Raw genomic sequence first — 21,664 nt, forward strand, 5'->3', positions numbered from 1 at the left:
AGGTCTTCCTTTTCACCATTGGTTCACCCTCCAATGGCCGCTGCGGCCAGCGCATCGTGCTGATCCGAAGGCAGGAGCCAGGTGCTTCTCCTGGTCTCCCATGCGGGTGCAGGGCCCAAGGACTTGGGCCATCCTCCACTGCCTTCCCAGGCCATAGCAGAGAGCTGGCCTGGAAGAGGGGCAACCGGGATAGAATCCGGCGCCCGGACCAGGACTAGAACCCGGTGTGCCAATGCCGCAAGGCAGAGGATTAGCCTGTTAAACCACGGTGCCGGCCGGTGCAAAATATTTTAAAATCCATGCATATGAGAGAGAGACGTCTTCAAAAACATTCATGGGAGACGCATATTATGAAAAACTATATATGGATTTTTTGCACCAAAATAAATGAACCTTTTCATTGCATCTCCCCACGAACACTTTGAAGCAACCTTGTGCAGTGTGCTTGCGTCAGTGTCCATGTGGGCATTGGCCTCAGGTCCTGGGCCAAGGCCTGAGCCTGCCTGTCCTCCCTTTGCCTGAGATGGACTTCCCCTTCCAAACAGCCTCTCCCAGGCTTCAGCCTTCACTGTCCCCCTGCGCTCAGGGGCACTGGACCGTCCTCCCGAGCTCGTACACCTCTTCCCGGAGCGTCAGTGACACGTGACTCATTTCTTCCAGCAAACCTTTGCCAATGCGGTCAATAACCCTGAGACTCCTGACCCCTCCAGTGCCTGGCACATCGCTCCGGTCTGAAGACATCTATGTACCCCCAGCCTCTGATTCCCAGTCTGCTCCAGCCTCGCCCACCCAGCACATCCGTCATCAGCTCCCTGGGTCACGTTTCGTCAGCTCCTAAGAAGAAAGCTGCACTACAGCCTAGGCAGGTCACTTTCCTCATGCCCTCGTTCCCATGAACAGAGCTCAGTGCATCCAGACACGACCAGGGCCAAGCTTATTATCCACTCCATCAGGGGCACGCCCCCGAAACCACAGAGAGGAGAGGGGGGCTAGCCCAAGAGTTCCCTTCAGAAAAGAGACGTCCTTTATTTTATCAGGTCCAGGTACCTCCTTGACCCAGCATTCCATGCCACAAAGGTCTCAAGGAAGACACTCTTCAGGCAAGAGAAGAAATGGAAAGATCTCAGGATAGAAGACCTCAGATGCGAGCCTGCGTCCAGATCCCAGGCTGGGGCTGACTCTCCTCCAACGGCTGCAAGACCAGGGGTCTGAGACTGCACTTCTGTTAACATCGGCACCGTCACCGCGGGGACAGTGGCCCTCACCCACACACAGCTGTCCTGACCCATCTGCACCGTCACCGCGGGGACAGTGGCCCTCACCCACACACAGCTGTCCTGACCCTGCGTCGGAACTGAGCCCCAGGCGGCCTCGTGCTCTTCCCTAAAAGTCCCGTGTGCCCCGGCCGGTCCTCTGCACTCCAGATGCAAGAGTGCGAGAAGAAGCCGGAGGGCTCTCACTTTCATCGCGATGACTCGCACCGGGGACGGAACCGAGTGCACCACGGATTCACGGAACTCCAGCAACCCAAAGGCAATGGAGCTGTGATGTTCAGTGAACCTCAGCTTTGATTTCACCAAACTCTGGGCAAGGCCTGCATCTGAATTCTTCCAACAGTGAGTCTCAGCACTCACACACAGCAGATGCTCGATACCTATTTATTGAAAAGCTAACGAGTAAACGAGTGAGCAAACGCATGAGTTAGAGACGTAGTCTGGATATCTTTCCTCAGGACGACAGTGCCGTGTACAACGTTAGCAACAGTCCCTTTACACTTGCTTTTTGTCTCACAGCACTTGCAGTCCTAAATAATATAAAACTAACTTAAATGACTTGCCCATTTATCAATATTTAGTGCTTCTAAGCTCAAAAAAAAAAAAAAATGCTGAGGCTGGGAAATTAAATATAACAAAAAGGCCATGGAAATCTGTAGGAACTTACAGGCACAAAGCCTGAAATCAAGAGTATGTATGGGGGCCGGCGCCATGGCTCACTTGGTTCATCTGCCACCTGCGGCACTGGCATTCCATATGGGCACCAGGTTCTAGTCCCGGTTGCCCCTCTTCCAGTCCAGCTCTCTGCTGTGGCCCGGGAAGGCAGTGGAGGATGGTCCAGGTCCTTGGGCCCTGCACCCGCATGCGAGACCAGGAGAAGCACCTGGCTCCTGGCTTCGGATCGGCGCAGTGCCAGCCATAGTGGCCATTTGGGGCGTGAAACAAGACCTTTCTCTCTGTCTCTCTCTCTCACTGTCTAACTCTGTCAAATAAAAAAATTCAAAAAGGGTATGTATGACACACTGATAAAATAGATGAATATTAATAAAATAAATAATAGTTTAATATAGTTTACTTTAATACATCACTAACGCACGCAATTGATAATCCCAGGCTGCATCACCAACATCACTGTGATGTGTACAAGAGAATGTCAAGCCTTGCACAACTGCAGAGCTTGGTCAACGTCTGTATATTGAGCACTTGTCTCAATCAGCCGTAAAAGTGAGATGTCCTGGGGGAAGTACAAGTCGTAATGGAGAAGCTACGTGTTTTTACATCTGCAAGTGAAACACACATCTCTGACTTAACAGTTTCAGCTTTGGGTTCTATGTTCACTACAGACGAAAGCGGAGCACTTCAGCAACGACCCAGGCATCTCACTGTGGGGAGAGGGGCTTTGCCGATTCTACCACATCCTTCGCACAAAATTAGGGCCTGGTGTGTTCCATGTAATCTGGGAGAAGTCTGTGTGCTCCTGAAAATCTGGTAGTCACGTGGGATGAGACTCTTCATCCCATGGGAACACTTACGTGCGGCGTGCTGTGCTGCAAAGTGGATTACATGTCTTCATGCTGCTAATTTGAAATACCAGAGCATAAACAATGAGCATGTTGACCTGCAGGGACCGGGGGAAGAGCATTCCTTATTCATCTGAATATTAAATATAAACACGGTCCTTTGACTTTAAATATAAACGAATCTGACTCCACGCAAAGTCCCCTACTCGACACCTTCCCAGCCGTCCGATGGACCACGAGGACCTGACGTCTGCTTCCTGGGAGGCTTGGCCCTGCTTCGCCTCCTCTGAACCGAGAGCCAGCTGATGGAAAAGCAATGAGTCAGCAACTGCGGAGGAAACAGATTGTGTGTGTTAATCCATCTTCTTAAAATGGAAATATTTTGAAGATTTGGAAAAGGAACCTTGGATCCCCAAAATAAATAAATGCAGATTTGTGGGAACAGTTTATAGGAAAAGACTGGGTGTGTCTACATTTTCCTTGCTGATGTCTGTGACCAATTAAGTAATTCAAAAGGCAAAACTTGTTAGTAGGACAGAACTGGAAAGCAATGTAATTTTTCTGACAAGTTTTCTGTTATAGATATCAAGAAACAAGTGATGTCTCCTGCAAAGACGAGCCAGCACCCTCTCTGCAATCAGCTGTGCGTTGGCTTTGGCTTGATTTTCCCCGGTTCTCCCTGACAAACAGAATTTGCTGGAACTTAACCTGTCCCTGCTCTGCCTTGGTCCTCTCTGTGGGAATCAGAGCGCCCTGAGGCTTATTTCCCCCAGCGAATGGAGGGTGAGGCCCTGCAGCTGTGAGACCTGTGCCTTCAGGGCAGTGGGCGTGCTGAACAGCTGAGCCCCAGAGAGAGAACGTGTGCTCCTACACCAACGCAAACGCAGAGAGCCAGGGGCGAGAGAAGCTCTGGGCGCTGAGGCTGGAGAGGCCAATGCCGGGCAAGTCTGCTTCCTGGGGGAGAGGAAGCTGCAGAGGACACGTGCTCACCTCCCAGGACATCGCACAAGGCCTACGCACCGAGGGCCTGCCACCAAGGGCCTGCCACCGAGGGCCTGCCACCCAGGGCCTGCCACCCAGGGCCTGCCACCGAGAACCTACCGCCGAGGGCCTGCCATCGAGGGCCTGCCACCGAGGGCCTGCCACCCAGGGCCTGCCACCCAGGGCCTGCCACCGAGAGCCTACCGCCGAGGGCCTGCCACCGAGAGCCTGCCACCGAGGGCCTGCCACCGAGAGCCTGCCACCAAGGGCCTGCAACCCAGGGCCTGCCACCCAGGGCCTGCCACCGAGGGCCTGCCACCGAGAGCCTGCCACCAAGGGCCTGCCACCCAGGGCCTGCCACCGAGGGCCTGCCACCCAGGGCCTGCCACCGAGGGCCTGCCACCGAGAGCCTGCCACCGAGGGCCTGCCACCCAGGGCCTGCCACCGAGGGCCTGCCACCCAGGGCCTGCCACCGAGGGCCTGCCACCGAGGGCCTGCCACCGAGAGCCTGCCACCCAGGGCCTGCCACTGAGAGCCTGCCACCGAGAGCCTGCCACTGAGAGCCTGCCACCGAGGGCCTGCCACCGAGAGCCTGCCACCGAGAGCCTGCCACTGAGAGCCTGCCACCGAGAGCCTGCCACCCAGGGCCTGCCACCCAGGGCCTGCCACCGAGGGCCTGCCCACCGAGGCCGCCTCAGTGCTGAAACTCGTTCCGTGTTTTGACATTTAAACCATGAGATGTGGCTGCTTGGAAAAACCCTCCTGACTACAAAGGAACCATCTGGGGCTGATTACGACACCCAGGCCCATTTACGACCATCATTTAATGTTGTAGGTTGGGTTCCTCTATTAGTGAATTAAGGCTTCCCCTGCCCCTACCATAATCTCATATATATATTATGGGGTGTGGCGGGGGGAGGAGGTTCCATACATACATATTTGGCTAAGAGTTATGAGTTCTCCAGGACTGGTTTTAACTGGAAATCATCGTCCAAGTCTTCCTGAACAGGTAACAGTAATGGTTCGGGAAGACATCAGTGGCTTACGTCACTGAAGCCCCACATCTGGACACCAAGATGGCAGTGCACTCGTTCCCTGCAAGCATGAGTGTCGCTTGCATTCAGGAAGCCCTACAGACCCAGACTAAGGCAGGCCCCGCCCTCTGGTCTACAGGAAACCCCATGCGGAGCCGTGAGGCCAGAAGGAGCTTCTGTACCCACCCCCAGAGGAACAGAGGCTGGACTCCATGGAAGGAACCCCTCTTCCTGCAAGCTGCTCACAAGACACAGACATTTCTTGGTGACCTCTTTCCCTTGCCGCCACGTTTCAAATTTCCCTTCTGGGAGAAGAGTCTCACGGAGGCTGCAGGATGCCCTCAAGTCTCTTTTCTACTGAAGACTGAACTTGGAAAGGAGACAGCGTGAGGTCTGGTGGATGATTCTCTCTTAAACTGTCAAGGAGAGAAGCCAGCGCCCTCAAAGAGAAGGGGGACCACTTCCCTCTTCCACTGGAGTGACTTTCCCCCACTGTGGTCAACACGCTGAGGAGGCTGTGACGACCAGGCGACTGCTGAATCCATCGTTAGAGTCTACTCGTCCTTCCTGCTGGCCATCCCCTACCCGAGTCTGGCTGAGTCAGGCAGAGAGAAGAACAACTTGACCACTTGCGGACTCTCTGGCAAAAGGTTGAGTGAAGGGACAAGGTCAAGAGAATTTCTAAAATAAATTTTTCAAATATTATTGGTACAAACCCAGGCTGTTTCGCGTTACCACAGATAGCAGGAATTAACTGTAATTTTGCTCCTATTTGATTCCCTGTAGGGACCAAACCACATTTTTAATGCCAGTGCATGCAGGTTCTAACGTTACAGTCAACGTTTTTCTGACGCATTTACAGATTTGCCAGGAAGAAAGAGGCGAACTGAAACGTTTGGCTCCAGTGGAGTGACTTCACTGAGAATCAGTAACATGTCAGAAAGCAGTACCATGCAGAAAGCACTAAATCCGCTCTTAAAAGACCCTCAGGTTAGGGTCTGAATTACCAGAAAAAAAGAAAGAAATGCAAATTGTTTATTATATTCACATGTACAGTAAATTCAAAAAATTGTGTTTCTTTAGAGAACCATATGGGACAGGCTTTCTTTTCATCAGGAGTGGTTTTGCTTGTTGTGCCAAGAGCTAAAAAGATGTTTTTAATAACTAAAGCCAGTTGGTTATGCAATCTGTGTGGAGCCAGCTTGCCAGAGAGCTGAAGATCCCTGGGGAAGCAACTGTAGAGTGACGGGGGAGTTGTCGGAGATGACAGAAAATGTGTGCGGAAAATCACAAAGGGGTGAGCAGAGATGATTCCCAAGGGAATCACCTCTGCATCCCGGCTGGTAGAACTCATTTGCATAGTCACTGGAGAACCATGGGTAGCAGTTCCTAGAGCTTCCCTCTTGTAAGTGTGGCCTCGTTCTTTATGAGGGGGGGTGTGAAAAACGCACTGGGTGCTGTAGTTAAGTCCGCTGAACACCTAAGCTTGTTGCAAGTGAAGGGTGTCCAGAAAGACCCTCAGAGAACACGGCTGCTCTTTGACCCAAGGGGAGGTCAGCTCCCTGCCTCAGAGGTTAGGGAAAAAGGGGTCTGAGCAACGCCAGCGAACCGCAGGCTCACCCAGGTGAGCTCCACCGTAATGAGCTGGTCCTGGTCCGTGGTGGAACGACAGAACTCAGAAGTCTAGTGCACTTTTCATAAAGTTAGGCGGATTCATTTTAAGGTCACTCCTTTATTTTAAGATTATATCCTTCCTATATTCCTCGAGTTAAAATATGCTTTAATATATGAGATGGAACCACAGGAAATTGCCAGTATTCAACTGCTTTTGACCTACAAAAACAGCAATTTCCTAGGGTTCAACCTAACATTAAATGATGATGACTGGATATAGGAACTTCTAAAGGCTTTGTGTGGCAAAATGTAAAGCTGGTAACCATATGTCAGTACTAGATTTTAAAAAAAAATTTTTTTTTTTCAGTTTATAATACCCAGAAGAAGAGTCAGGTAACCCTAGATTGCCTCTTGAGGCCATCTTAATGGGCAGCCGTCTCGATTTTGACTGCTACAAAATAAAACAAAACCCAAAAACATGACAGCCCCAGATGCTTAGGAGGCTGAGACAGACAGACAGGCCTGTCTCTCTACAAGGACAGGCTAGAACACCTGAGTCTCGGAGCACCATGAAGATAGGAGACAGACCGGATGAAGAAAGTCTGCTCTCCTGCCTCGGGCTGTGATCTCCATGAAACCAGAGCTTGCTGATCACCCCCACTCATTCCATTCCAGTGAAAGGGTACAGAAGCTGATCCTCCACTAGGAAAACCCGACTGGTGACCCGACAGAAAACAATTTCCAGAAACACAGAGTGGTGCCTTCTGCCACTAGCAGTACATATTGAAAATACCAACCCGACGCCCTGCTTCCTACAAAGAGACCTACCCAATGCCAAGAAAAGGGTATTTTTATCGACCTTGTCAATCACTGAGCACATCTGGGTCTACCAAGGTAGACCCATCAGACTTTTGGGGGCTGGGCATTCGGATTTGTGGAAAGTGAGCTCAAGGGTCTGGCAGGGACCAAGGCTGCCGTTTGGGGATGGGCACAGTGAAGTTGTGTGCAAGTAGAGAACTGGAGAGAAAGTGAAGCAAGCATGCAAATGGATGAGAAAGTGATGGAAAGACGGCAAAACCAAGAAGGCAGCTCCCATAGCTGCAGGCTGCCTTCCAGATCTGAATCCAGTCATTCAAGCAGCTCTGGCTGGGTTTTCAGATTCACTCTGAAGACCCACGAGAGAAACCTGGGCTTAATTTGTCTCTACTTAAATGAGCCTGGGGTGGGCGGGGAAGGGGATTCTGAATCCTAGAAACAAAAGATCCCTGAGGTCTATTTAACAGGGGAAGAAATGGGATTCTAACCAGAACCGGCCAGAGGCCATCGCAACCTATCCCTCCTTTTGTATCTCTTCCTTATGGTTCTTTCGCTGTGTTCGTTCCTCTGATGGGGCAGCTGTGGTATCTCAGACATGCAGGTAACTCCTAATTTGGAAATGCCTCTTAACTTGATGGCACACCAGTAAGCGCTGGCTGCGTAACAAACCACTCCGAAGACAGCGTGGCTCAAAGCAACAACCATTCTTCACCTCACAACTCGGTAAGCAGGAAACCGGGCTGACTCCCACTTGGCCGTCCTTCCTCTGTGGTCAGCTTCTGGGCCAGCAGGATGCTCTTTAATCTGCCTGGCCTCAGCTCAGCTGGCTTACCTCCCCTCCAGGTGCTCTCCCAGCCTCCGGCAAGCTCTCCTTCCAGAGTTGCTCACTTGGCGGCTGAGCAGACTCCAAGTAATAAGTGGCTGTTCAGGCTCAGAAAGGATCCAGCATTACCTCTGCTGTGTTCTGTGGACCAAAGCAGATGATACGACCCCAAATTCAAAAGCTAAGGCAACTAACCCCACTACTTAAGGCAGCAGGGAGGGCAACGCACAGTTAATTCCCAAGAGATGTGGGTACTGGCAGGGGAATAATGGTGGCTACTCTGCAAACAGTTGGCCATAGGTGGCCTTCCAGCCCCAGGGTGGGGTCTGGACTGGTGACTTAGTCCCTGCTCCGAGACTCATGGAGAAGAGTGCTTTTTCATTTACCTGCTGGCTTCCTCTGTCATAGGCAGAGTCATGAAACACACAAGACAAGTGTAGGACATGGACCAACAAGGCTGACTGTGCACTGGGAACCAAGGGGCTGGAGGTGGATGAGTGGAGGCTCAGAAGAGACTCCGTCCGAAGAAAAGCCTGGAGAACGGTCAGGATGCGAGACGGACATTTGACCACATCAATTCAAAAGCATCTGTTTTGACCGTTACTCCAACTGATGCTCCTTGCCTAGAAAAATGGAAATGCACCTTCCCTATGTACCTCTCCATTCCTTTAAGCGCTCATGGTCTTTTCGGAACCACTAACACAGACTTTCCTCCACCATGCCGCCAGTCTGAGGATGCCAGCAACATCAAGTGACACGGAGAGTGGAGCAACAGAGTGTCTTACTATCAAATGTACAGAACCTAAGAGTAAAAACAAAGGAAACAGGGCCGGCGCTGCCGCCTGCAGTGCCAGCATCCCATATGGGTGCCGGTTTGAGTCCTGGCTGCTCCACTTCCCATCCAGCTCTCTGCAATGGCCTGGGAAAACAGTGGAGGACGGCCCAAGTCCTTGGGCCCCTGCACCTACGTGGGAGACATGGAAGAAGCTCCTGACTCCTGGCTTCAGATCTGTGCAGCTCTGGCTGTTGCGGCCAATTGGGGAGTGAGCCAGTAGATGGAATGCCTCTCTCTCTCTGCCTCTCCTTCTCTCTCTCTCTCTCTCTCTCTCTCTCTCTCTCTCTCTACCTCTCCTTCTTTCTCTGTGTAACTCTGACTTTCCAGTAAATAAATCTTTTTTTTAAAAAAAAAAAAAAAGAGAGAATGCTCTGAGAACAGATTTAAAAGAAAAAAAAAAAAAAGGAAACAATCAGACAAGAACACAGCAGAGGGCAATGAATACAAGATACAAACTATAAGCCCAAACTTAAGTTTATAGTTGAACAACAAAATCTTTGGGATTTGTATGATTTTCCATACCCAACAATAAGTGCTGACAGACAATCAGGTTTAGGCAAGAAAGTACCAGAAAACACCCAGCACATAGAGTAGACAGGCGCGTACCTGATGTAATTTCAGTGGCTGCAAAGTCCCCAGCTTTTGCTACCACAATGCTGCAATGTCCCACTGATAGAGCAATTCCTTCTCTGGCTAAGCCAGAAAAACACTCTTAGACTGTAAGTGTGTTTCAAACATATTTGAAAACACAACTTGCTGATTCATTAGCAATGTGCCATTTTCCCATCAGCGTTCAAACCCCAAACAAAGGAAGAATTAAAAAACGAATATTCAATGAGATGGAACGATGGGGTAGAGGAGTAGCCAGTGTGGCCTGGGTCATCAGAGCTTGCCCTAGAAAGCAGAGCACAGAGGAAGGGGAAGAAGGAACAGTCTCTCCAACAGGACCCACTCTGCATCCTGCACAAATCTGCCTGCAGAGAATGATAGAGAGTGGGAAAGGAAGAGGAACGGTGGTAAGGCACACGGCCCAGCCCACACCCTTGACACTTCCTTTCGGGTCCAGTCCCTCGTCAGGGCTTCATTGCCACGGTGACAGATCACCACACATTCAATAGCTGCCAACGCCATGAGCGTCCAACCCTGGATGTCCCACACTCTAAAGTCAAAGTGGCACCACCACCCCTGGAAGCGCCTAGGGACAGTTTTCCCTTGCCTGCTGCTAGAGGCCACCTGCAAGTATGGCTCATGGCTCCCTCCTTCTCCCATTCCCACTTCTGCTGTTGCATCCATCGCCCACCCACCCCTTTGGGGCTGCCTCTTCTGTCTCCCTTCCTTTCACAAGGACCCTAGTGATTACGTTGGGTTCACTTGGGTAACACGGAGAATCCCTTCATCTCAAGACCCTTAATTTACCACACTGCAAAGTCCATTTTGCCATGTAAGCTAACACACTCACAGGGGTCAGGATGGAGACAATCTGGAGATGAAGGGGAGGGTTTTACTCTGATGACCACGGGATGTGTATTCAACACACACACACCAACAGTACAAGGTTGTATGTCCTTCTCTGAGAAATAAATGTAATTAACACTAACAAGGAAGAGAAACCATGATGCTGTGATGCCATGGACAAGGAGCACCATTTGAAATATCACTGGTAGAAGGGGTGCTTTATGGAACCTTTGGCAAGCTCCTATTGGCAAATCACAGTGAGGAGCCTGGGGATCTTGGAGCAGAACCACACCATCCTGTTCAGAGAACTTCTCTCCGTTTGAGATTTTGGATTTCTACTTGACCTCAGATGTGGAACACTTGCCCATGTACTGTGCATCCTAAGCTCCCATCTCGAAGGAGGTGCTGTCTGGCTCATCAAGCCCACACAGCTAGGTACACACTCACAGGGGTCAGGAGATTGATCTCTTGATGATGGGCACCAGCCCATCATCAAAAGAATCTGCTAGGGGAGGTCTTGAGACACAAGTCAGTGCATGACAAAGTGGCCTGGGTGCCCACAACCCAACTCCTGATTGCCCTCTCTCTCTCCGACCAACCCCATGGCCTTTGTGAGCAGTTGACTGAGAAAAGAGACACAGGCTTGGCTTACAGATGATCAGCTTCATACACACAGGCACAGCCTGAAAGCAGTGGCTCCTGTGCTACAACCCGAGGCCAGAATGGCCTCTGTGGGTAATGGTAACGGGGAAGCCTCCTATCAACAGAAATTCGGTTGTTTGCTTTATCTTGAAGAAAGTTAACCAGAAGTAGGGTCTGTGGTACTTCTTGAGCTCCAGCTAATGGTTTGCCTGGATTTTCAGGGGCTCAGAAGAGACTCAATTATGACACTGGTAATATAAAGGACTGGAGAAGAGATATTTGGATAAACCTCCCTGAAGGAACACAGACTGTGAAAGTATTTGAGTGTCATGTGAACACTCATCAAAGTGTTCATTAACTTTTTCCCTTCTACTTCTGTCACCAGCAACAAGCTCAGATAAGATGACCATGGTGGTAGGGTAGACTTCTACTCATCAAGGCTTCTGTGGCTACAGTACTGCTAAGTGTCCAATCTGCCAGCAGAAGAAACCGATACTGAGCCCCCAAAACAGTATCACTCTCTAGGGAAGGTCAGTTGGCTACCTGGTGAAGGACCAGTTACACTGGGTCATTTCCATCACAGAATGTGAGACACTTCTCCTCCCTGGGTAAGCATTTGTCATAGATGTCCATTCTTTTCTTGATCACAGTGCTTCTGCCTAACTACTATTGATGGGTTTACAGAATGCCTTATCCATCACCATGATGTTTCACAGCATTGCTTCTGGTCAAGAAATTCATTTCATAACTGAACACACACCCAATGGGTCTGTGCTCACAGAATTCACTAATCTTACCATAGAGTACTGCTGGCTTGACAGAACAGAATAGCTTTTTGAAGACTTAGGTTTGGTACCTAGTAGGTGACACTCTTCAAGGCTGAAGACACAGTCACCAGGTTGTAAATATACTCTAAATTAATGACCAATATATGCTCTTATTTCCCCCTGAAGCAGGATTTATGAGTCTGGGAATCAAGGGACAGAAATAGAAGTAGTTCTCACTAGACCCCATGATTCACAAGCAATGTTTTTGCTTCTGCTGCCCGCAACCTAAGGATCAACTGGTTTGGATTTCTTAATCCTTAGGGAGGAATGTTTGCACCAACAGACAAAACAATGACTCCACTCAACTGGAAGCCGAGACTGCCACATAGCCACTTCAAGGTTCTCAGGCTTTGAATTAACAGGCAAAAGAAACAGATTTCTCCATAGATTCTCAACTGAGGGTGATTTTGTCCACCAGGGGACAATTGACATCTCTGAACATATTTTTGGTTGTTGTAACCGGGGGAAGAGATGACACTAGATACCATGTATGTAGGAGACAGAAGCCAAGAATGCTGTTTAACATCCTGTACAATGCACAGGGCAACCCACAAAGAATGTTAGCTCAAAATGTCAGTAAAGCAACCCTGGGTTATCCTAATAGTCCTGGTGACTGACACCAACTGTCCGTGGGAAATTGAATTTCCCCATACAACTGGGACAGAGAGGAACTCAAGGGTGCCCCTTGAAACTCTCACGTTCTGTGATTAAAGTCAACAGAAAACAACTACCCAAATCGGGCAAGTTGGCTAATGGCACAGAAACTTCATGAATAAAGGTTTGGGTTACCCGTAGAGATGGAAACCACAGCTAACTAGCTGACAGAGGCAACTTTAAATACCAAGTAGACCAGGTAACCACCTGTAGAAATGAGCACTACCGTCGTGATGAGCACTTTTGCTTAATTTAATATGAGCATGTTTGAATATATAGTAATCAAATACTTTTCCCCTTCTCCTCCCAGTCCTCTATCATCTAACATAAAATGTACTGATAGTTATGAACCTATATCCCAATACTTAACTTACAGGACATCAAAGGGGGAGGTTGGATAACCTAAGAATGAGTAAGACCAAAGACACAAAAGGGAATTAGTATCCATTTGTGGGGAAAGGGTTCCCACGTATTCAGCTGTGCACAGGGTGGTTGTAAAATGTTGGGCAGAGGCATGTTTTTGTCAATGTATCCATTTCAAAAATAAGTATGGTGAGAGATATATGGGCGCAGAGTTGGCAATGGGCAGACTGCAGTGGTCCATAATACCTCAATGTAAGTAGGCCTATCCACGTTTCCCGGATTCACTCCCCTGTATAGTTCTGGGTCAGGTGAGCCGACTGAGAGGCATACTTGCATGGGACTTAGAAGGTGAAAGTCAAGCAGCAAACTTTTAATCTTCAAAGCGTAGCGGCAGGGCTTCTATAGCTCATGTTCATTACCACTTGTTGGCTGGCTCACTGTGTTGGCACTGGACAGCACCCCTGTGGCTCAGCCGTGCGCCGGCTCCTCCTTCAGTATCTCTAACTCCTGGGCCAAGCGTGATCCAGCTCTGTGGCAAGTGGTACCACGTCATCAGTGAGCAAGGACATGGATCCAGTCCCTCACCACGGTCCCAGGTCCCCTCTGTGGATTCCAGCTTATCCGTGCCCACCCCACCTTACACCCACCTTCCTGCCCAGGTGTCTGACCTCAATGTGGAGACACCAGGCTCACAGAGCCTGCTGAGGCAGCCCCCATAACCATGCATGATGCCAAAGCTCTATTTCAAAATTCATACTTTATATCTATCATAAATTTATAATGAAATAATAAAGTGTATGCATATTCTCTTTCACACACACACACAATTTATCAGGCTCCTTCTATAGCCCTAAAAGGGTCGCTAGCAATGTGTTTTCATGATTATGTTTTTGTAAAAATAATCTATTTTTAATCCACTATGTCAACAACTTAAAGCTGTGATTTGTTTCCTTTCTTAACAGAGAACCACATCCATGCCTAGTTTATATCTGTAAGTTTACAGTCGCTTTCCCAACGAGTCTCCTGGTGTGTGCTACAACATCTGCAACCGTCCTGCAGAAGACACGTCGGACGCCCGCTTTGCAGCTGGAGGAAGAAACAGATGCAAGCACAGAGGTGGAGAAGGCTGGCGAGTTCTGAGCTCAGAGCCCAGAGCACTGAACAGGAAGTGAGTTCGGCCAACCTGGTCCTCGTGGTAGCTTGCGCTGAAGAAGGAGCCCCACGCGGGAGCCGCTCAGGCTCGGGATACGCACATCCTTTGCAGGAAGCGGGTGGCACCCAGGGGCTGAAGACTATTAAGGGTGAACATTGATCAAAATCCCCACCAGCATCTCTCCCTGGACTCCAGATCCGTGACCTCTCCGAAGAGCACAAAACAAGTAATACATAAAGATTCTCAGATTTCCCTGCACTGACTCAACCAGGTAGGGAAAGGAACGTGCCCATCTGAGGAGAAGGCCTTGAGACTGTTGGGTACGTTTTTAAGTTGGATGCCCCACATCAATGGGGCAACAAACTCTTACAGCCAGAGATGCGTGACTTCGGCTCCAAATGTCATTGCTGGATAAGGATGAACATTTTCAGAAACTTAGCACTATAAAACAGCTGGAAATGATGTTCCAGTCCTTTACCAAAAACTGTGATAGTGTGCATCCTGTAGCCAATCATAAGGAATACCCAAAAAGGTTCACTGGAAATGTGTATTGCACCAGTGCTGTGGCATAGCAGGTTGAGCTGCCTCTTGGATTGCCAGGATCCTATATCGGAGTGCTGGTTTGAGTCCCTGCTGCTGATCCAATTCCCTGCTAATGTGCCTGGGAAGGCAGCAGAAGACGGCCCAACTGCTTGGGCCCAAGCCATGTGTGTTAGAGACCCAGATGGAATTCCTGGCTCCTGGCTTTGGCCTGGCCCAGACATGGCTGTTGTGGTCATTTGGGAAACAAACCAGCAAATGGAAGATTCTCTTTCTCTTTTTCTCCCCGCTCCTCTCTCTTCCTCTTCCTCTCCCTTCCTTTCACATTTAAAATAAATTTCACCTTTAAAATAAATTAACTTGAAAAAACAAAAGCAAGCAAAAACAAAAAATTCAAATGTGTATTATGAAAAAAAACTGCATAATTTCAAAAATGTTTAGAACCAAAATAAATTTAACTTTTAATTCCAGTTTTTTTTTTTTTTCATGAAATCTTTGAAGGACCCTGGTGCTTTGCAAACAAAACAATTGTTTTCTTCACATTTTTAAACTTTTCTGTGACAACTTGTCCACTGAAGAGCTAATATGCATCTTTCACGACCTAAACACATAGATTTTTAAAATATCTTCTGCTTTTTAAAAAAGTATTGTGTCTTAGTCTACTTCCATTTACTGTAACAAAGTGCCCGAGGCTAGGCACTTTACAGAGAAAAGAGGTTTGTTGATCTCACAGTACTGGAGTCTCAAGATCAGGTGCTGGCATGTTCTGGGCTCTGGTGAGGGCCTCGTGGTGGACGGCCTCACGATGGTAGAAGCAACCATGCGAGGAGGCCAGAGGCAAGGCGCTGGGCAGAGTCAGGCTTGCTCTTCTCATATCAAGTGGCTCCCTCGAGACCTGACAAGCATGCACCAAGGACCTAACCACCTTCCCCTCTGGCCCTCCGACAGACCCTTCCGCTCCTGGACTCCACCACTCCTCTAACCAAGCACCCCGCACAGGAGCCCTTGGGAGATGAACCATACCTAACATACTGCATTCTGCAAAGCCTTATTCACCATTTATGTCTATGGACCGAAGGGAAGGAGAGAGAAATGGTCTGATGGATGTGCAGCTGTTACTTCAAGGCTGGTGGTGGGGTGCAAACACAGTAACGGCAGGAGAAGGGCTGCTTTCCCTAGGAGCAGCCCCACGCTGAGTGTGCTGCTCAGCAAAGCTGAGATTATTTGGCACCAACCTCTACAAGAGAGTTCCAGTAAAGAATCAAACCGTTCTCCATCATAAAAAGGATTCGAGAAAATAAAAGGGAGGTTCCTAAGATGGTACAGTTCAGAGCCAGAAGAGGACCCCGGCCAGCAAGAAACTCCCTGTGATGAGTGAAAAGCATTAAACACCCATGAACAGGGGATCTGGGATGACCTCCCATCCTGTGATTAATTATCCTATTATTTCCCAGCTTCCAGGAAAAGTCCCTGATACTCATGCCACCATCAGGCAGCAGTTCCGGGAGCGGACAGAGCCGCAGGAGCATGTGACTGGGTGACTGGAAACCAACTGAAGAAATGACAGAACATCACTGCGGCTCACGCCACCGATCCACCCTTCTGCTGGCTTCTCAGCTTTGCTGGGGAACAGACTTGTTTCTCACACTAAAGGGGATCAGGTCACTTTATTAGGAGAGAAAGTACAGGTCTCCCCATAAGACCAGAGAACCTACAGATACCCAAGTGGCCAGCATTAGAGGTAAGTATCTCACAAAATTAGATGTAACAACTGAATTTGATCACATGCACCTACCCCATTTTCCCTTAATAAAAATATAAAAGATGCAAACTACACTCTATTTGTAACTAGCAGTTTGCTTTAGTTCCCTTTGGTCCTTGTAAAATGCTGTTCATCTCAGGAACCAACAGCATCCTATAGCAAATGGCCCAAGTTTTACAATGCAGAGAGAAATGTGTAACAAAAGCAAATTGTCTCAAAGAGCCACAGAGAAAATCTAGATCTGTTCCATTAATTATCTTCCTGACTCGAGGTCTGAGGGCCTGGACGGCTCAAGCAGGCATGGGGCAGAAGGCAGAGCTGCTCAGGACCCAGTCCAGAAGCTTCTGGCCCTCCTCTGTCTCTGCTGAGGAGGCAAGTGGCTCCCTCTCCCCACCCACCCAGCCATAACGCTGCAGTCTAGGACCAAGCCCCATCGTTTTCTCCTCATCTGCTCTCCGGATTTGTCTCCTTTCTCTTTCCCCTAGTTTCTTGCTCCTAGCCCAGGGGCTCCCAACTCCACGCCCTGCACATAAGTTAGAGGGTATCCAAGAGCTGCCCAGTAAGAACGGCATTCTAACATTCCAATGTGCCCTTTGGAGTGAGAACGCCCCAATCTGGTGCCTGGGAATCGTCTGTAGCCTGCAGCCTATCCCAGCTGCCCATGGACCCGGCCTCAGCAGGGGTCCCAAAGGAAGATGGAGATGCAGACACCTGAAGACTGGGAGACAAGGTAACCAGATGTGGGCCTTCTACGCAGGTGCATTCCACGTCGAAGTCAGTGCTCATAATGTTGCAATGGACAAAACAACTGGGGGCCACTGCCTTACCTTATACCAAGCTTGGGTGTCTTCCATCTTATCAAAATCTTATTAAGGGGCCAGCATTGTGGCATAACAGGTTAAGCCTCTATCTGCAATGTCAGCATCCCAAAAGGGGCACTAGGTCAAGACCTGGCTGCTCCACTTCCCATCTAGCTCCCTGCTAATAGGCCTGGGAAAGTAATGAAAGATGGACCAAGTGCTTGGGCATCTACATCCACGTGGGAGACCAGCAAGAAGCTCCTGTCTGTCTATCTCTCTCTCTCTCTCTCCTCTCTCCTCCCTCCTCTCTCCTCTCTCCTTTCTCTCTAACTCTGCCTTCCAAGTAAATAAAAATCTTTCTTAAAAAAATCTGATTAAGGCCGGCGCCGCGGCTCACTAGGCTAATCCTCCGCCTTGCGGCGCCGGCACACCGGGTTCTAGTCCCGGTCGGGGCACCGATCCTGTCCCGGTTGCCCCTCTTCCAGGCCAGCTCTCTGCTGTGGCCAGGGAGTGCAGTGGAGGCTGGCCCAAGTCCTTGGGCCTTGCACCCCATGGGAGACCAGGAGAAGCACCTGGCTCCTGGCTTCGGATCAGCACGGTGCGCCAGCCGCAGCGCGCCTACCGCGGCGGCCATTGGAGGGTGAACCAACGGCAAAAGGAAGACCTTTCTATCTGTCTCTCTCTCACTGTCCACTCTGCCTGTCAAAAATAAAAAATAAAAGAAAAGCATCAAAAAAAAAAATCTGATTAAAATGGTTGCCTTAAATTCTTTCTGAAAAACTGTTAAAAAATGATAGATATAAACAAAGAAACAAAGCACACAGTAAGTTTTAGCTGGCCTAAACCTCTGTGTAAGCCCAAGCCCCAGCAGGAACAGGTGGTTCTCAGTTTGGAATGATTTAAGGTGGGTGTATTTGAGAAGGTCCCAGCAGGGGACAGGAAAACCCCAGGGACAGTGTGGTGAACTGAGCTGGCACTACGGGCCTGGTCCACATCTCTCAGACCAGCGCACAGAAGCCACTGGAAGCTGGGAGGAGGCAGGCATGTGGAGGCAGCCACCTCGCGACCAGTGGTGGACTTTGGAGAAGGGGTGCAATCAGTCCCAGGTATGCCCCCTGGGGAAAAACCAGGGGAATAAATACTGAGTCCTCCCAGTCCCTCTTTCCCATGGAGAGTTAATGTTCATCAATGACTTCCTGCTGGCCAAGTCCAAGAAATAAACACTTCCCAGTTCTTTTCTGAGGGTAACTCTCTCCAGCACCGGACAGTGCTGACCGCCTCCTTCACCTCTGTGGTCTTTCCCTCCTCCCATTTCTGAGACCCTCTCCTGCTTTGGTTTGCCTTCCTCGCTGTCCCTCCTCTCGTGCCTTCACAGACTCCCCTTTGCTCCTGCTCCATGGTGATGGTGTCCCCTGGAGTCTACAAGCAGCCCAACGTTTCTTCTTGGGTGACCTCGTCTCTGTCTCCATCACCACCACTCCCACCAAACTGTCAACTTTCCCCAAATGCCTTAGTTTGGGTTTCCTTGGAAGCAGATCCTAAAATAGCGACTTCAATGCGAGTAGATTATTTTGGAAGTGGTGCCGGGAAATCCCAGTAGGGGAGTAGCAAAGTGAGCCAGAGACGAGAACGGAACCAATCAATTAACGCACTCAAGCAAGTTCTCCAAGGGGCCCAAGAGCTTCGTGCCATGGGGGAGTCTAGAGTTCTCTCAGCCACAAGGCTAACGAGCTGGAGAATTACGCCACAGCTTCTGGGAGTCACTGGCTGAGGGCTGCGCCCAGCTTCCCACAGGTGGAGCAGCCCTTGGGCATAGCTGTTGGCAATGGACAGATGGGCCAGGACGGACCCAAGGGGTAAGGGCCAGAGGAACCTGGGTGGGGCAATGATAAAACCTGCCACATTTCTAAATCTCTGCTTCTGACCCACATCTCCCTATTTCATCCCAGGTCCTACTCTGACCTCTGTTGTAGGATCTGCCTGCACGGACCTTACCCTTCCAGCCTCAACTGTTTTCTTCCTGAATTCAGAAACTGGCATCACATCCTTCCAGCAGACCCCAAGGCAGATACCTGCCGGTCTTCTGTGATGTGCCGATGGGGTGCCGACCTCCTAACACTTTCTCCAGCTCCCACCTCCCCGCCTAGTATCTTAGTTCAAAGCTCCATTATTTTTTTGTCCAACCTATTGCAATCTACTCCTCATTGACATTTTGGTCTTTATCCTATTCACACTCACACATCACGTAATCATCTTGCTGTGAACCCTCCGAGACCCTCTCAGGGCCCTCTCTATTACCGAAAGTCAAGCTGCTAAGTCTTGGGTTGAGCACAGTGAACTGGCCCCTCCCTGCCTCTCTGTTTGTCCTTCTTCACCCATCTAAAACTGAGAGATATTCAAAGAGTCCATGGAATTACAGATTATGAAAAAACTATGCACATGATTTCAAAATCTGTGTACCAAAATGAACTTACCTTTTAACTGCGTTTTTCCACAGCCTTTTTGAAGCACCTCCTTCTATTCCTGCCCACCAGCATGTATTCAAAGATCTCCGTGCACGAGAGAGCTGGTCTTTGCAGTTGTGTGTCCTCTGCCATGCTTGCCCTAGGCCTGACCCACCTGGTCACCTCCTGTTCATGTCGTACATCATTTTATGTGCCCTGTTGTTCCAGATCTCCAGGGAGACAGACACCTCATAGGCTATGCTTCCAGAGTAGTACCAATCAAACAGTAATAATCACCTAGTGTTGGGTGAAGAGTAAAGGTGCCTACAGGAATCACCTAAGTACTTTACCTGAAAATCAGAACACAACAGAAGTCATGAAAAAGACAGATACAAACACAGAGTTGCTCATGATGATGATCAACGCCAGACATAAAGACCAAGGGCCCCCTTAAGAAATGTCTTCCTGGGGCCGGCACCATGGCTCACTAGGTTAATCCTCCGCTTGTGACGCAGGCATCCCATATGGGCGCCGGGTTCTAGTCCCGGTTGCTCCTCTTCCAGTCCAGCTCTCTGCTGTGGCCCGGGAGGGCAGTGGAGGATGGCCCAAGTGCTTGGGCCCTGCACCCACATGGGAGACCAGGAGGAAGCACTTGGCTCCTGGCTTCGGATCAGCACAGCGCCAGTGGTAGCCGCCATTTTGGGGGTGAACCAATGGAAGGAAGACCTTTCTGTCTGTCTCTCTCATTGTCTATAACTCTACCTGTTAAATAAAAAATAAATAAATAACCTCAAAAAAAAAAAAAAAAAGCCTTCCTTCGAGGAGTCTGAGTTAGGAACAGATTCAGCCCTGGGACCCACCACACTGGCTAAAGCGAGATGTTTTGAGCCAGCTTTACATTTTACCCTCGTTGTTGTTGTTGTTACACAGTGGACTGTTCAGTCACATCCGTCCTGGGTCAGTTTACGAGTAACAACAGAATCTAGTAACAATTTATCGGTAACGAATATAACCCAACCTGATTAACACTATTGGTACTCCAGTAACAAACAGAATCCCATCTGATCAATACTCCTGCCCTCAGCCCTTTGAGGTCACTGTGCTGCCGCCTTCCTCTGCCACGGCAGGGTCTTGGCATTGCTACCGAGATGAGGGGTTCCAGAAGGACGGCGTCCTCCAGCTTTGCCCAGAGCCTAGCGAGGACAGTAACTGGGCACGCTTGAGGCATGGTGCCAGCGCGCTTCTCAGAGTTAGGACACAGCGGGGGTCCTCTGGGCCTGGACGGAGGAAACCAGTGTGGGTGAGGAGAAGCCTACATAAACACATCTACATCTTAATTCTCTAAGTCACTAGGCTTCTTTTCTTTCTCTAAACAGTACCAAGGAGCTCCTGACCTACCGCATTAGGATGTGTCACTGTGGAGTACCGGTTTAAAGCAGCTTTCTACACAAAGAGTTAGAAACACTTCCTTGGGGCCAGCGTCGTGCTGTAATGGGTGTGGGTGAAGCTCTGCCTGCAACACCAGTATCCCACAAGGGCGCCGGTTCAAGCCCTGGCTGCTCCACTTCTGAGTCAGCCCCCTGATAATGACCTGGGAAAAGCAATGGAGGATGATCCAAGTGCTCGGGTCCCTGCCACCCACGTGGGAGACCTGGATGAAACTCCTGGCTCCTGACTTCAGCCTGGCCCCGTCCTGGCTGTTGGGGCCATCTGGGGAGTGAACCAGCAGATGGAAGTTCCCTCTCTCTCTCTCCCCCCATCTCTGCCTCTCACTAGATAACTCTGACTTTCAAATAAACAAATCTAAAAAAAAAAAATCAGCACATTTAATCCCAAAATCTGGTAAGAAAACTCATGTCAAAAAATTGATCACAATCTTAGAATTATACATCTCTCTCCCTGGGCTTGCATGTCCAGAATCCATTCTGATATGTTCTCCTGAATCTTTTGCTGGGGATGGCAAAACTATCTTTGTAATTCAATTCCCCCAGATTTGACATCATAATTGGTTCCCTATCACAGTCTAGAAGGTGACTCCAATTGCCTACAGGCAGTGAGGGAAACCAGCAGTCACTGGCAAAGTAACTACCTCTGGAGAGGTCATCAGTCTTCAAGCAAGGGCACCGG

This window comes from Lepus europaeus, chromosome 15 (genome assembly GCF_033115175.1).
Source record: "Lepus europaeus isolate LE1 chromosome 15, mLepTim1.pri, whole genome shotgun sequence".
Lineage (NCBI taxonomy): Eukaryota > Metazoa > Chordata > Mammalia > Lagomorpha > Leporidae > Lepus > Lepus europaeus.